A 17,373-nucleotide genomic window follows, 5' to 3' on the forward strand; every position below is an offset into this window, starting at 1 on the left:
TATATATATATATATATATATATATATATATATATATATATATATATATATATATATATATATATATATATATATATATATATATATAAAAGCAGCCGCCAAAGAAGGGGACGAGAGAGACGGGATGAGTAAGAAAGCACAAACAGGTCAAGTGACGTGTGGAAAAAGCTCATCCCTTCGCCTGCTCCAATAAACACACACAATGTCTCCAACTTCCAACATTTTCAACCTTTTTATTTTACACATAAAAACTACATTTATCACAAATTCTTACTTGACGCTTTACTGAAATATTTAGATGACATAATCCCTCAAATTAGGTTTTAAGTAACACTACATCTTATAATTGCGTGTATTTTTGTATGAAATATTTAGTGTTGAGCTTGGACACAATGGGTTTGAAGCCCAAGTAATCACATGTTAGAGATTCGCTACCTGGAACAAAAAGTTCCAAGTAGCACGGGCTATGGTGAGCCCGTAAACAATTGCCTTATCACAAGGCCCCAGGCACCGACAAGGGAGATATATCTGTTCATCCCTCACCGATCCCGGTGGCCTGACCAAGCACACAATTCCTCCGCATACCTCAATAGTGTGTGTGTGTGTGTGTGTGTGAGCGCGCGCGAGCGTTAAACATCGTCAAAGGCAGCAGCAGCAGGAGGTGCCAGCGTGCCCAGAGCCTAGTCGGGAGCCCCGCGGATCCCAGAGACAATTGGCTAGCGGCTGGGAGGGATCTAGATGCTGGTCCCTCCCCGCCAACGCTGCTAAATGGGCTCTGATCCTTCTATTTCACGCTTCCTGCAGGATCCGCCGCCCCGAATGGCTACCTTTACGGTCCACACTCTTTGTATAGTTCCTTGGAGCAGGCAGGCAGGCAGGTAGGCAGGCAGGCAGGCAGGCAGGCGGGCAGGCGGGCAGGCGGGCAGGCAGGCAGGCAGGCAGGCAGGCAGGCAGGTAGGTAGGCAGGCAGGCAGGCAGGCAGGCAGGCAGGCAGGCAGGCAGGCAGGCAAGCAGGCAGGCAGGCAGGCAGGCAGGTAGGTAGGTAGGCAGGCAGGCAGGCAGGCAAGCAGGCAGGCAGGCAGGCAGGCAGGCAGGCAGGCAGGCAAGCAGGCAGGCAGGCAGGCAGGCAGGCAGGCAGGCAAGCAGGCAGGCAGGCAGGCAGGCAGGCAGGCAGGCAGGCAGGCAGGCAGGCACAGGAGCAGCCTGCACACAGGTGAGACTATGTACCTACCACACACACACACAGGTGAGAATATATATCTACCACACACACAGGTGAGAATATATATCTACCACACACTACCACACTGGCGAAGCACTCCACCACACACAACATGGCCGCCACCACCGCCACCACCACCAACCACGTCGCAGACGCAGTTTTAAGTAAACGAAGGAACTGGACCTAGGCGAAGATGGTGAGTGGGGGATGAACCAGTGATCATTGTTTCAAGATCAAGCCAGCTATATTTTGCCCAACCTAATGAGACGACCAATTGTGTTTCCCCTCTCAAGGGGACTCGAGTGAGGATCCCGTCCCAAAAATACAGTCGTCGAAGCTTTCACAACAAAAGTGGTCATTGTAAAATTCATTTTTACCTCGTTGTTAGCGGACTGTTCGCAAAAGTAGGCTCGCCCTCACATTACAGCTTATTTACTTGACCAACTGTGAGCACGGTATTCATCAACGAGCATTATTTGAGGCAAACAATGCTATATGTACCTAGGGTGTGTGTGTGTGTGTGTGTGTGTGTGTGGGTGTGTGTGTGTGTGTGTGTGTGTGTGTGTGTGTGTGTGTGGGTGTGTGTATGTGTAGCTTATTGCTTTACTGCCCCTCAGAGATCGTCACCCTAATGACCTAATGACTCTTGAGACCCCCGTCACCCTAATGCTTCATTACCCCAAGACAATCTTACTGAATCGTTACAAAAACAAGAGCCTCGTTCACGGGTAATTTCATCAGCAAATTATACGACTAGCATCAGTATATATATTTATATTTTTTTAAGTTAAATATTTGACAACTAATTATAATGTGGTAGAGAGAGAGAGAGAGAGAGAGAGAGAGAGAGAGAGAGAGAGAGAGAGAGAGAGAGAGAGAGAGAGAGAGAGAGAGAGAGAGAGAGAGAGACAGAGAGAGGTGTATTAAACCCACCGGGTTTTATACACCAGCACACACCAATATTGGAACGCCAGGTTCCCTGATAAAAAAATAGTGGCTGTATATATATATATTTCATGACCTCTGTTGCGCATTAACCCGTGTTGAGAATAAAACAAATTTCTTATCAAGATCTTACTTTGACCATAATTTTAGGAAAATATATATATGAAGGGAACTATCAGGAGAAAACGCCAAGACATTCGACTCTATAATGGCTTGGCTCTTTCTGCTGATAGTTCCCTTCCCATCATATATATATATATATATATATATATATATATATATATATATATATATATATATATATATATATATGGTGGTGGTGGTACACCACCACCACCCTCACTATCATCACAGATGATAGTGAGGGTGGTGGTGCTCTTATCACCATCACCACTATCACTCTCTATCATGACGTCAAAGGGGAGAACACAATGAACCAAGCCACCATCACCACCGCATCCTCCATCACCATCATCACCACACCACCACTAGCACCATATCCACCACCACTACCACCACCACCACCTCGACAACCACCATCACCAATACTTTGTTTTAAATTCAAATTCCCCATTTATCATGTGTCAGTTTTTTATGCAAACTATATACTTTATTTTCTCGTAACTGATTTAGATATTAATTAACAATATTTTCCCTCAGTTTAGCATGTCAAAACACGGTACGTAGGATCAGTATCAGGCATCAACACAACATGGATCAGTATAAGGCATCAACACAACATGGATCAGTATAAGGCATCAACACAACATGGATCAGTATCAGGCATCAACACAACATGGATCAGTATCAGGCATCAACACAACATGGATCAGTATAAGGCATCAACACAACATGGATCAGTATCAGGCATCAACACAACATGGATCAGTATCAGGCATCAACACAACAAGGATCAGTATCAGGCATCAACACAACAAGGATCAGTATCAGGCATCAACACAACATGGAGCAGTATCAGGCATCAACACAACATGGAGCAGTATCAGGCATCAACACAACATGGAGCAGTATCAGGCATCAACACAACATGGAGCAGTATCAGGCATCAACACAACATGGAGCAGTATCAGGCATCAACACAACATGGAGCAGTATCAGGCATCAACACAACATGGAGCAGTATCAGGCATCAACAACACAGCAACAAGGAGAAGTATCAGGCATCAACAACACATCAACAAGGAGCAGTATCAGGCATCAACACTTCAAGGAGAAGTATCAGGCATCAACAACACAGCAACAAGGAGCAGTATCAGGCATCAACACTTCAAGGAGAAGTATCAGGCATCAACAACACAGCAACAAGGAGCAGTATCAGGCATCAACAAGCTAGAAACATTAAGTTGAGCTTCAGTAACGCCTCGTTTTTATATTAAAATATAATTCTAGCTTTACAATACGGTATGGACGGAAAAGATGGACAGACACTGTGTTCATCTGTGTCTTTCAGTCAACAATATGAGCGCCGGAAGGGTGGGAAAACAGTCTTGAAATCGTAAATCCCAGCCTCGTAAATACATTTAAGATTTGTAACTGTTCAGGGAACAGTTGTTTAAGTTTTCATATCAGATAATCCTTAAATGATTACCTTGAGGTTACCTTGAGGTGCTTCCGGGGCTTAGCGTCCCCGCAGCCGGGTCGTCGACCAGGCCTCCTGGTTGGTGGACTGGTCAACCAGGCTGTTGGACGCGGATGCTCTCAGCCTGACGTACGAATCACATCCTGGTTGATCAGGTATCCTTTGGAGGATATGGTTAACAAAAAAATGAATTGTAATATGAGAAAAATCTGTCATAGGACCTTTTCTCCCCCAGACTCAACGCTTCCCATTGCTCTCTCTCATCTTCCCTCCCTTGCCCTCCTACCTTCCCTCCCTCCCTCACTTGCCCTCCTACCTTCCCTCCCTCCCTCCCTTGCCCTCCTACCTTCCCTCCCTCCCTCACTTGCCCTCTCTTGAGGAGGCAAGTAATCTGAGCAGTAAGAAGGATCATATTGCAGGTGGCCCTCATTGTAGGGCTCCATGACAAGCACACCATGAAAGGAACGCCGATTGCCTGCAAGCGGAAAGCGGAGCATGTTTGCTTGCTAAGGAGCAGAGTGGACCTAGAAGCGAGGGAGAGAGAGAGAGAGAGAGAGAGAGAGAGAGAGAGAGAGAGAGAGAGGGAGAGAGAGAGAGAGAGAGAGAGAGAGAGAGAGAGAGAGAGAGAGAGAGAGAGGGAGAGAGAGAGAGAGAGAGAGAGAGAGAGAGAGAGAGAGAGAGAGACTTTGTCATCTATGTCTTCCAACATTCTCATGCAACTCACATTACAGCTGTGGAATGACAGGAATGACATACAGTCATTCCTTCACAATATCAGCCACAATAACCCCTAACAGCCATCTCTACTCAGCAACTAATAATAATAGCCTCCATCAGTTCCTAACACCAATTTACACTTTCTGTTAGTAACCAATTTCTAACAGTGTCCTTCAACGGTCGCTAATATCTAACAGCACCATCCACCAGTCCCAACAGTGCCATTGCCACAGCACCATCCACCATGCCCAACAGTGCCATTCGTCAGTATTAATTAACTAGGCTCCCTTCTAACCATCACGCTAACAGGCACTCTGTACTACGAAACAATTCCTTAATTGCTGAGAGAAAAATATTGAAGATCGAATCCACGTCTTTCAATTCCTCATACACACGCTCTGCCAAGCTAATAAGTGTCTGGGTAAGTCGAGGAACGCAGGTTCAATCCCACTGTATAGTATCAATATATTATTATAGATATATGTTCTTCTGATGTCAGTGTGCCCAAATGATCAATTTACCTAAAAAATCACATTGCTGCTGTCTGCTGGGAGACGTTAGCAATCAATAACACTGACTCTTAATAATGCCAAAACTTTTATAAGTGCTTCAACAAAATTCTTCAGACTGGCATTTAGCAATCATCAACCTGCCTTATCACTATTCAACACGCTCCAGTACCTATGAGTACCTCCCATTACTGAACTCCCCAGGACCAGTGAGTACCTTCCAGTACTCAATGGTCCAGTACCCACAAGGACCTCCCAACGATTCCTTAACACGCTCCAGTACCCACAATTGCCCTTACAACCACCCGTGAAAATTTAGAGACCCCTAGAAAAGTTCAACAAGTTCTAACTATGTGATTCAACAGCTCACTCAGCTAACGGGGTGTGAGAGGAAGGGGGAGGGTGAAAACCCACTCCCACAGTGGGTTCAGGACCCACTCCCACAGTGGGGTGAGGACCCACTCCCACAGTGGGTCAGAGGGTAGACCCAGGCTAGAGCATTGATCGCCCAGGCCTCCCTCTCTCCCCCTGTCTATGCCGTGATGGAAGGCGGTTCATTCACCAATTACTGGAGGAAGAAAATACAAATGGGCTCAGACAAGGAACGCTGAGACTTAAGGAAGGTTAAAGACACCATTCAGGTGTGTGGAGAGGACTAAGGAGGCAAGGGCGGGTAAACGGCGGGAGGTAGGAGAAGGGAGGGAGGTGAGGATAATTGTAGATGCAGAGAGGAGGGGAAATAAGAACCAGACTTGGCAGAAAAAGAATGTCTGGTGGAGAGGAATGGCATGAAGGAGTGTAGCACGACACACTAATGGGCGAAAGGAGGGTGAGCAGATGAAAGGAAAACCCAGAGAGAGAGAGAGAGAGAGAGAGAGAGAGAGAGAGAGAGAGAGAGAGAGAGAGAGAGAGAGAGAGAGAGAGAGAGAGAGAAACAGAGAGAGAGAGAAACAGAGAGAGAGAGAGAGAGAGAGAGAGAGAGAGAGAGAGAGAGAGAGAGAGAGAGAGAGAGAGAGAGAGAGAGAGAGAGAGAGAGAGAGAGAGAGACGAAATAGGCAGATGGAAGGGAAGAAGCTTTAACAGAGAACTTAGAAAGCAATGGTAAGGGGAAAACATGGAACAAAATATAGTAAGAGGGAGTGCGGGGTGCACGTTGAAAGGCTTGATAGGCGAGGAGGAAGATTACAAACTTCATGGGCAGAGAGGAACCAGAGGAACGGGGCAGGAGGGGACCAGAGGAACAGGACAAGGGGGACCGGAGGAAAGGGGCAGCGGGGAACTAGAGGAACGGGATAGGAAACAACACAACAAACAACAAGTCTCACATCCCAGATCACTAACCAAATTCTCCCATCTGTCCCCCCCCCCCCTCTGGAAGCGCTGGAAAAGTTTAACTAAACAGAACCGTCGGTTTTGAAATACGAGGCGCTGTTACACCCCCCACACTACACCCCCCGACCTCCTGGACCACACCGTCACCACCACCACCACTAACCACCACCAGCACCACCACCACCACCACTAACCACCACTAACCACCACCACTAACCACCAGCACCATCACCACTAACCACCACCAGCACCACCACTAACCACCACCAGCACCATCACTAACCACCACCACCACAACATAACCACCGTCACAAACAACAAAACAGCCACATCCCCGCCCTGAAACGGCCGAGTGCTCGGTGTGGCTGGCAGCAACCGGATGGAGCCGGTTATGAACTACACACCGGCTGGTGGCGGTCCAAGACAGCACCAGCTGTGTCTACACCACAGACCAGAGCCACGAGAGAGCCAGCTGTCCGCCCCACAATACCCGCTGACCAGGATAGAGCCACATGTCTACACAACTGGCTCTAATCATGTCTATTAAATATCTTAAGTAATATCCCTAAGTACCTTAAGTGGGAGTCGGTGGCTGAGCGGACAGAACACTGGACGCGTGATCCTGTAGTCCCGGGTTCGATCCCGGGCGCCAGCGAGAAACGATGGTCAGAGTTTCTTTCACCCTGATGACCCTGTTATTAAGCAATAAATAGGTACCTGGGAGTAAGTCAGCTGTCAATGGCTGCTTCCTCGGGGTGGAGGCCTGGTCGAGGACCGGGCCCGAAATCATCTCAAGATACCCTCAAGATAACCCTGCCCTCTGCCTCCCCTCACACACACAAAACTAGATGACAGTTTGATTTCTATTAATTGATTCTTTATTATGCACCCCATACCCATCCCGTGGGCTGTGGTGGAAAGGGTCACAGAGGCACATAATGGGTTCAGGAACTGATGAACCCCATAGTTCGCTTAGCTAAGCAAGTGACAAGCTTCTGGAGCTAGTGACACAATTGTCACGATAAGTTAACACTTTTGCCAACTGGTCGTAGTTACCAAGTAATAGTTACCTAGAGCCCATAGCAACTGGTATGCCATACCCATCATACCTGCAGGAGAGAAGAACAATATTATTTAAAAAAATAAACAACTATATGATTATATATATATATATATATATATATATATATATATATATATATATATATATATATATATATATATATATAATCAACCCATCCTCCTGATAAGATAGTAATTATTGTAAGTATGTGGATAAGATAGTAATTATTGTAAGTAATTATTGGACGATCGTACACATTACTTTACACGTTAAACAACAATAATAACCTTTACAGTTACTACCATCCCTCCTCCCCTTACCCCTAATGTTCTTCAGTGTTAATGAGGTCAGTCATTCAACTTTTCACTGCAGTTAAATTCAGTGTCGGCTGCATGTTTGTGTGTGTGTGTGTGTGTGTGTGTGTGTGTGTGTGTGTGTGTGTGTGTGTGTGTGTGTGTGTGTGTTTGTGTGTGTGTGTTTATAATGTTACAACATGTATACCTGCTCTGGTTTAGTCCGGCTAACAGGAAAGAGTTTGTGATGGCAGCTGTACGGTTGGCGAAACATTGGACCAGCAACGTCCCAAAAAACGAGGCCTATATAATAAAGATGTCTATGGTAGAATTGGATACAGGTGTGTATAGATATACAACTGCAGCCACGCCGCTGGTGGGCGATCATGTACACACGTGGGTATGAACGAATGTGTACAAGGTACACACACACACAGATCACACTAACGTGATGCATCAAATGAACAAATCCACAAGGGCAGTAACGAGGATTCGAACCTGCGTCTGGGAGCATCCCAGACACTCCTTTAATCGACTGAGCTACGACAGGGTAAAAGGGTTGAAACCGAAGTTCTACTGAACTTACTGGATCCCGTAGCCTCTCCGAGGCACAAACCTGGCTTTACACATGTGTACAGGTACACATGTGGTGGGTGTCAGTGCATCTCACCATCCCCGTGGCACCCACCACCACTGGCACCCTCACCACTGGCACCCTCACCACTGGCACCCTCACCAGTGGCACCCTCACCAGTGGCACCCTCCACATGTGGCACCCTTACCAGTGGCACCCTCCACCAGTGGCACCCTCACCAGTGGCACCCTCACCAGTGGCACCCTCACCAGTGGCACCCTCCACATGTGGCACCCTTACCAGTGGCACCCTCCACCAGTGGCACCCTCACCAGTGGCACCCTCACCAGTGGCACCCCTCCCTACCAGGGTGAGGTTGGAACAGTGCCAGTCAGCCGTCTGGTTGAAATGTATCTCAATTTCAAACATTTCCTCACTGAGAGCAAAAAGATAACTAGCCTACGGTAAAAAAAGACTGTATTCCGACCATGATTTTATAAATGTCTATCACTTTGAAGAGCCTATGCAAACGCATGCAAGTGTAATTGCATACCTAACCGAACCTTCTGTAACGACTGACCCTCTTCACATGAACGCAAATTGCGTGAGCGAGCTTGCGCACTCACTCACTCACTCACTCACTCACTCACTCACTCACTCACTCACACACGTATGGGCGTACGTACACACTTCGCTCAGCTCCCCTTACTTATGTACCTGGCTGATACCTGGTTGATGGGGTTCTGGGAGTTCTTCTACTCCCCCGAGCCCGGCCCGAGGCCAGGCTCGACATGAGAGTACATCAGTTGCAATTCACTGGACTCGAGCGAGCGTGTGACAGCGAGTGGTTGTGAGCGTGTCCCCGCGTCACGGGTCAGAAGCAGCCCAGAGCATCAAAACAAGCACTTTCGTTTCATCCAATCTTACGAGGGCCCATCACAGGACCAACCCGCCCATGGACTGAAACAAATTGCATTCACCTCACTCCGTGGCCAGAAACAAAACGTTATTGGACCTGCATACATAATTGGTCATTTGCAGAGTCTGGCAGACACAAGGGCCAAATATTTGCTGTGTATTAAGACAAAACTACACTATGAAGTTGTTTTATGTTATCTTGTGTTATCTATGAAGCTGTTATCTTCCACTAATGTCTTGGCAGCGACGTGGTCACTTCCACTAATCTCTTAGCACCGACGTGTCTGTTGCCATTTATAAAATGCTTTACATATGAACTTTAATTTTGGAATAAATCCAAGAGCCGTTCTTAAACTTTAGTTCAAAATACATTGTCTATAGTAGTAAACCACAAAAGTATCCCCCATTTACCTGATAATGATATCTTGACTTTTTCTAACTCCAGCACTAAAAAAAATACTTTATTACATCCCACGATAAAAGCCTGAATAAAGGTAGAAACAAGAGCCAAATAAAATCGAGTATAACAAAAGTGATATGTAAATTAAATCCTTTGTGCGAGGCTTCATGCCAGATTTACAGTGGGTCTGGGAGGGTAGGGAGGTGGTGGGGGGGTAGGGGGGGGGGAGGTCCCACTCCCACGTTCTACACAACTACCCAGAGTAATATATAATATACCATAGTAACTACCATAGTAACTACCATAGTAACTACCATAGTAACTACCATAGTAATCATCGGAGGATAGACGAAGGACGATATTAAATGATGGAGAGGTAATTATTAAGAGGCTCTAAGTTTTACTGTGTAGCACCGGAAAGGTCCCCCCAAGGACCAGGAGCTGGGACTTGAGGACGAGGTTCGGTGCCCAACCGTCCCCCAGGACCAGGAGCTGGGACTTGAGGACGAGGTTCGGTGCTCAACCGTCCCCCAGGACCAGGAGCTGGGACTTGACGACGAGGTACGGTGCCCAACCGTCCCCCAGGACCAGGAGCTGAGACTTGACGACGAGGTACGGTGCCCAACCGTCCCCCAGGACCAGGCGCTGGGACTTGACGACGAGGTACGGTGCCCAACCGTCCCCCAGGACCAGGAGCTGGGACTTGAGGACGAGGTTCGGTGCCCAACCGTCCCCCAGGACCAGGAGCTGGGACTTGAGGACGAGGTTCGGTGCCCAACCGTCCCCCAGGACCAGGAGCTGGGACTTGAGGACGAGGTTCGGTGCCCAACCAGGATGATAAGTTGTCCATCTTACCTCCTCCTCACCTGCAACCATTTCATCATCCTAATCAACCCATACAAGCTAAATAGTTAAGAACATAAGAATCAAGGCAATTCCAGAAGGCCTACTGAATCTTGACAAGGATGCCTTAAAGAAGGCTGTTTATAGTTCCTCCAGCAACAGAGCATTAAACAAAAGATACATGATCCAGACATGGAAAATACCTGGATTATAAGTGGGAAGATGCAACGTTTAGAGTAAGGAGCAACAAAACATTCATACAACCTAGACACACACAAGCCACGGAAGTGTGAAGAAGCAGTTTCGTGTGAGGGGGAAATAGCCTCACTCTATTACAAAGACAAATGATTAATGCTATCTCAAACCTTAACAGTTTAATGCAGATAATGACTAGGAACGAAGGCGTCGGGAAGCACAGAATTTACTGACCACAGTTAAAAAAAAAAATAAGTGAAACCTAGAGGTTGGAGCTCGGTCCTGCAAACTATTATTAGACACAAATTGTTATATAGAAATCATACTAAACAACTACCATGTACATCCTACCACATGTGCTGCCCATCACTCAGACTTGTCAGTGGACAAGAGCTAGAGTCCAACACACTACCACCACCACTTTAAGCTGGGAGAATTAGCTTAGGCTACTCTCTCCCCGTGGAGGAGCTGCTCATGCAAATATTAATCACTCCATCAAGTACTTGTTTAAATATGAACCAACATTAGAATCACATCATAAGAGGCATAATCACTATATAGCTTTAACGAGCTGATTTCATGGTATAAATATAGAAACATATACATGAACCTTTATTAAAAGACGCGAATCGGATGGACCAGCGGGATTGGAAAGCACTATACTCTTGAAATTAAGAGCTAATAGGAAACCTAATTTATCGCTCTCGATAACACTACACAAGCAAAGATGCTGTGTGTTCTCCAAGCATGGCTAGGGAGCCGGTCGGCCGAGCGGACAGCACGCTGGATTTGTGATCCTGTGGTCCTGGGTTCGATCCCAGGCGCCGGCGAGAAACAACGGGCAGAGTTTCTTTCACCCTTTGCCCCTGTTACCTAGCAGTAAAATAGGTACCTGGGTGTTAGTCAACTGTCACGGGCTGCTTCCTGGGGGTGGAGGCCTGGTCGAGGACCGGGCCGCGGGGACACTAAAAAAGCCCCGAAATTATCTCAAGATAACCTCAAGATGGCACCGCACACCAACAACACCTTCAGGAAGCTGATTTAGATTAAATATAGGCGCCGTACACTTTTTTGTTGTTGTAGGGATATTCCTACGCGGGCCCTAAGCCTCTGGCTGGCCCACTAAGTGTTGCTTGTTTCTGTTTTACTTGGGCGGAGTGTGAGTATTTATGACTCGTATCGTCGCAACAGTAAGATTTTGCCATATGTGTTTAACAACTTCTTCTGCTGTGTTGAATCTAAGTTGAAATCTTAATGGGTTTGTAACTGTGTACTGTGTTAGATACACCGTACACTGTGCTACCCTTCTCGGTATATATACACACACACACGGATAGCTTACTTTACTTATGGAATATGTCCAGAATTAAATACACGTGTTCATTGGTCAGTAAGCACAGGGCCAACCCTCCAGAGGTTGATGGGCACTAGTCCTAACACGTTACTAATACCTAGGGGGCCAGATTCACGAAGCAGTTACGCAAGCACTTACGAACCTGTCCCATCTTCTCTCAATCTTTGGCGGCTTTGTTTACAATTACTAAACAGTTAATGAGCTCCGAAGCACCAGGAGGCTGTTTATAACAATAACAACAGTTGACTGGCAAGTTTTCATGCTTGTAAACTGTTTAATAAATGTAACCAAAGCCGTCAAAGATTGAGGAAAAGATGTACACGTTCGTAAGTACTTGCGTAACTGCTTCGTGAATCTGGCCCTCAGGACGGCCACTTCCAATGAGGTTTTGATTATTGAGAAAAACCAGATTAATTATAAACTAGTGTCCCCTTTACCTCACCTCAACACCGTCGTACCTTTTCTATCTCTTTACGAACAAATTACAGGGAAATTGTAACTAATGAAATAATTCACTGACACAACATCGTCATTAAACAATCCTCATCCATTTATCTCTCCCGTGCGTTAATGAATCTTCCCCCCAACGTTAAACCTTGCATGTTAAGGAGTTTAGCACCATTCATACATCTGGCCCGGTAATGAGTACCATCCATTACTCAGGCCAGCAGAAACGACCGGCTGTAAGGAAATACATCGGGCAACTCTTCATTATTTATGTCTACCTGGCTCAAGCAGCAGCAGCAGCAGGACGAGGCCTAAGACCACCGCAGGTAACCCTAGGGACACACCTGTACCTCTAGGGACACACCTGTACCCCAAGGGACACACCTGGACCTCTAGGGACACACCTGGACCCCAAGGGACACACCTGTACCCCAGGGACACACCTGGATCCCTAGGGACACACTTGTACCCGCAGGGACACACCTGTACCCCCAGGGACACATCTGGACCTCTAGGGACACACCTGCACCTGGGCCCCCCAAATCAGGTACAGATGTGGTAAGGTAAGTTCATTAGAACTTCGGTTTCAACCCTTTTTACCCTGTCGTAGCTCAGTCGATTAAGGCAGTGTCTGGGATGCTCCCGGACGCAGGTTCGAATCCTCGTCACGGCCTTTGTGGATTTGTTCAGATGTGGTACTGCATTTGGCCAGGTGGCGCCCTTATCCCTTTGGACGGTAGAAATAGCCTAACCTATCCCTTTGACATGTATTTTTTTCAAGTCTCAATAAACATACTTGAACTTATCACTTATAGAGTTGTCAAGACATGTGTCATGGTTTTTAAAAAACTGTGACACAGTGTAGTTCTCAAGCGATGTGATATGATAAGATAATTATCAGGAGAAAGCACCAAGTCATTACGATTATATAGCACTGGGAAGGGGGTCAGGAAAAGGATTTGGGATGGGACAGAGGAAAGGAATGGTGCTGAGAGAAATATCTTTCCCAGTGAGAGCGTGACACATGGCCCACTTATCTAACACCCGCGGGTGGCTTTACTGGTCGATATTTTTATAATGTGAATGGGGATAAGAAAAGAAATTAAACCAATATTTGGCTCTCTAAGACAAATTACCTTAAAATCTTCCTGTTGACAAGGTTTTTTTCCAAATACTACTTAATTCTCATCAGTTAAGCTGAAAGGATATAAGACAAATTGTAACAAAAAGTTAAGAAAACTTTGAAAATAGCCAGAAATCTTCAGGAAGAATTATTGAACTGCGTGACGTGCTTGAGTTAACAAACTGACTATTGGAATACATGACAAATATCAAATAAGAATACCTCGTACGAAGTACCCAGTACTTCCCCAGAAAGGTGGAGTATATTTTTAACAGCAATCATGAACACCCATATGAAGGAATTTAGTTATAATGTGTGAGCTAAAGTTCAAGATTGTGGCACAGTATTTGAACCATAGAACATTGAACACTTTCAGGAACAATTGTTAGTATCAAGAGAAAGCCTTGAGAAAGCCATATATATATATATATATATATATATATATATATATATATATATATATATATATATATATATATATATATATATATATATATTATTAAATATGACCGAAAAAGCGTTCAAGTGTCGCGTCAGACTAGAAATAAATAAAAATGAATTTTGGAGAACTGATTTTTCAATTACCATCGACAGTGAAAAGAACCATAAGAAATATTGAGAAAATTCGTGTTAGAATTATTAATCTTACTTTTTCGGTCATATTTAATAATATATGTCTACAGGAAAGACTGCTACCAAAATACACTAATATAAATATATATATTTATATATATATATATATATATATATATATATATATATATACACTAGAGAAAATAGCGCGTTAGGGTTTGATCGCGGGCTTAATGCATCATCGAGACCTGCTAATATTGGCTTTTCATTTCCAAGATATCTATGTTTGTTATTCATTAGTGACTAAATTTACAAACGCGTGGTGGTGGAAAGCGCTCGCCAGCTCCAAATTTTAACTGCGAATGTACACACAGTTACTTTTGCTTCGCCAAACCAAACTGAAAGTCGACATAGAGCGTATGAGTAAATATGAAACCCTTCCCGACAAGTCCCGTATTGACCACTACCGATATGCAGCTATTATGAAATAACACAGATTTATGAGAAAACCGCACATAAACACACACCATTGTTGTGTGTGTGTGTGTGTGTGTGTGTGTGTGTGTGTGTGTATTCAGCTAGTTGTGCTTGCGGGGGTTGAGCTTTGCTCTTTCGACCCGCCTCTCAACTGTCAATCAACTGTTACTAACTACTATTTTTCACACACACACACACACACACACACACACACACACACACACACACACACACACACACACACACACACACACACACACACACAGGAAGCAGCTCCGTAACAGCTGTCTAACACCCAGGTACCTATTTACTGCTAGGTAACAAGGGGGCATTCAGGGTGAACGAAACTTTGCCCATTTGTTTCTGCTTGGACCGGGAATCGAACCCGGGCCACATAATTACGAGTCCTGCGCGCTGTCTGCTCAGCTACCAACCCCCCCCCCCCACACCAGATGAATGGATGAAGTTCAATAGATGAAGAAGCTACTTCCCGAGAAAAGACTTGAGCTACAAAGAAAGGCTGATAGATCTGGACCTCAACACATTCAAAATAGAGGAGATATAGACAACACATGATAACTACATTCAAGATTCTCGGGGAAATTTACAGCAATTCCGTCGCAGCCTGACGTATGAGTCACAGCCTGGTTGATCAGGTATCCTTTGGGGGTGCTTATCAAGAGAGAACTGGATAAGCACCTCCAAAGGATACCTGATCAACCAGGCTGTGACTCATACGTCAGGCTGCGAGCAGCCGCGTCTAACAGCCTGGTTGATCAGTCCAGCAACCAGGAGGCCTGGTCGACGAGCGGGCCGCGGGGACACTAAGCCCCGGAAGCACCTCAAGGTAACCCTCTTAACAGCTGCTCCTACACCCTGAGTGTCAGAAAGACTTCCTCAGCAACTGCTCTAACACCCTTGAGAGGCAGCAAGACACACGCCTTTCATTAGCATCGCTTCTAATTTGCATATACCTGATGGAGGTGAAATTATACCTGCCCGCGTCGCAGCAGCAATGTTCGAGTCAGACCAGGTCGATATGTTAGGCGCAGGTGTATATACGATTGGTTTTTGGCAGGTCTGGACGATATGTTCGCGGTATGCCTGGTCAGGAGGCCTGGTCGACGAGCGGGCCGCGGGGACACTAAGCCCCGGAAGCACCTCAAGGTAACCTCAAGGTATGCCTGGAATATACATGCTTATATATGAATATAATATAGAGTACATGAATATCCACCCAATATGTTAGCCTCTCTACCAGCGTGGCAGTCATACGTGATTTAATCTAAGGTAAATTAGAGCTTATTACCGAGATAAAACTGCTAACGCGCACTAACGCTGGAAAAAGCATTAACATTACGAAACATGATTGGTGGGTGCAGCGATATACAACCTGTTGCCAGCAATAATTTCAATAACAATCAGATGGTAATGTAGTGACGGAGTTGCCGAGCAAGACAAGTAGCCTACTTGTGTAGCCTGAGCGATCCCGTGTAAGTATATAATTACATTTACGCTAGTTTCATATTAAAGCTATCTGGTTGATACCTGGTTGATGGGGTTCTGGGAGTTGTTCTACTCCCCAAGCCCGGCCCGAGGCCAGGCTTGACTTGTGAGAGTTTGGTCCACTATCTCAGCGCGATAGGAAAGCTTAACTCGCATACAGATCGGCTAATCAATGATATATGGTAATTATCAGGAGAAAACACTAAGGATTTACGACTATATAGCTACTTAGGAATATGAGAAATTGTATTTGGAATAGGACAGAGAATAGGAATACTTGCGTAGCCTACTAACATACTCCAGCCTCATGATTGATAATTAACTTGCCGTCCTAGTGATAATCGGAATAATTATATGCTCACACACACACCAACCGTCATGATAATTCGTATGGCAGTTGTGGAAGATAACGTAATCACAACTTACTGATAGTATGATAGAATTAAATACAATACTTGCAATTACTGTCAAACGTAATTACCCGAAACGCTGTTAGTATTACTGGCTTTAGGTATTGTATGTACTAACTCTATAAATACAACATTATGTTTGTAACTCATCTTCTGTGCATGTACTTTTACCTGAATAAACATTTTGAATTAATACAATCTCAGTGTTATATGACAACGCATTTTTTAATTAAAATATATTGAATTGCCTCAATAAAGCAACAACTCTGGAACACAAACTGTAACTGTCTCTATTTTCCGCTTGTTACAACTTGTAATAAAGTTGTTACATCTTGGCTTAACGTGTTTATGACGTGTTAGAACGTTGTTACAACTTGCTATATTGGTTGTTATAACTGGTTAGATGTTACAACTTGTTCGAACGTTGTACCAACGTCGTAGTTTCGGTGTATGTTTGGCGGGGAAGTCCCTCCAAAAAAGGTGTCCCAGTAGCTACTGCAGATGGAACTGATGCATCAGAAAAAAGTCACATTTTGTGTTATTGATATCGTAGAGGACAAAGGGAAAGAAGGTAACAACTAGAACCAAGTTTTCCCAAGCCTAGTATAGTACATACATTTACTAAATTACTAAATCACATGCCTCTGTATGACTAACCATCCTGTGTGATGGGGATTTTTTAGCATCAACTAGTTAGCTTTTTTGACACACTGTACTCCACTTCATATAGACTAGGGTAGATGCACTAATGCACATGTACCTCATGTACTAATAAAACAAATTAAATTAGGCCTAAGATCCCCTATGTTAGGCCTATGATTGCTTATTTAGGTCATGATTAGGTTGGGTTTATGGTCAGGCTGTTTAAATTTA

At 45.0% G+C, this 17,373-nt stretch overlaps 1 protein-coding gene across 1 annotated transcript in view; it reads right to left on the minus strand.

Annotated features, from left to right (window-relative positions):
• LOC123762353 (uncharacterized) overlaps window positions 1-17,373 on the minus strand; it is a 263,102-nt gene that overhangs the window by 165,392 nt on the left and 80,337 nt on the right. The gene's annotated exons all lie outside the window — the stretch shown is intronic.

This window comes from Procambarus clarkii, chromosome 2 (genome assembly GCF_040958095.1).
Source record: "Procambarus clarkii isolate CNS0578487 chromosome 2, FALCON_Pclarkii_2.0, whole genome shotgun sequence".
In the NCBI taxonomy this organism is placed as follows: Eukaryota; Metazoa; Arthropoda; class Malacostraca; order Decapoda; family Cambaridae; genus Procambarus; species Procambarus clarkii.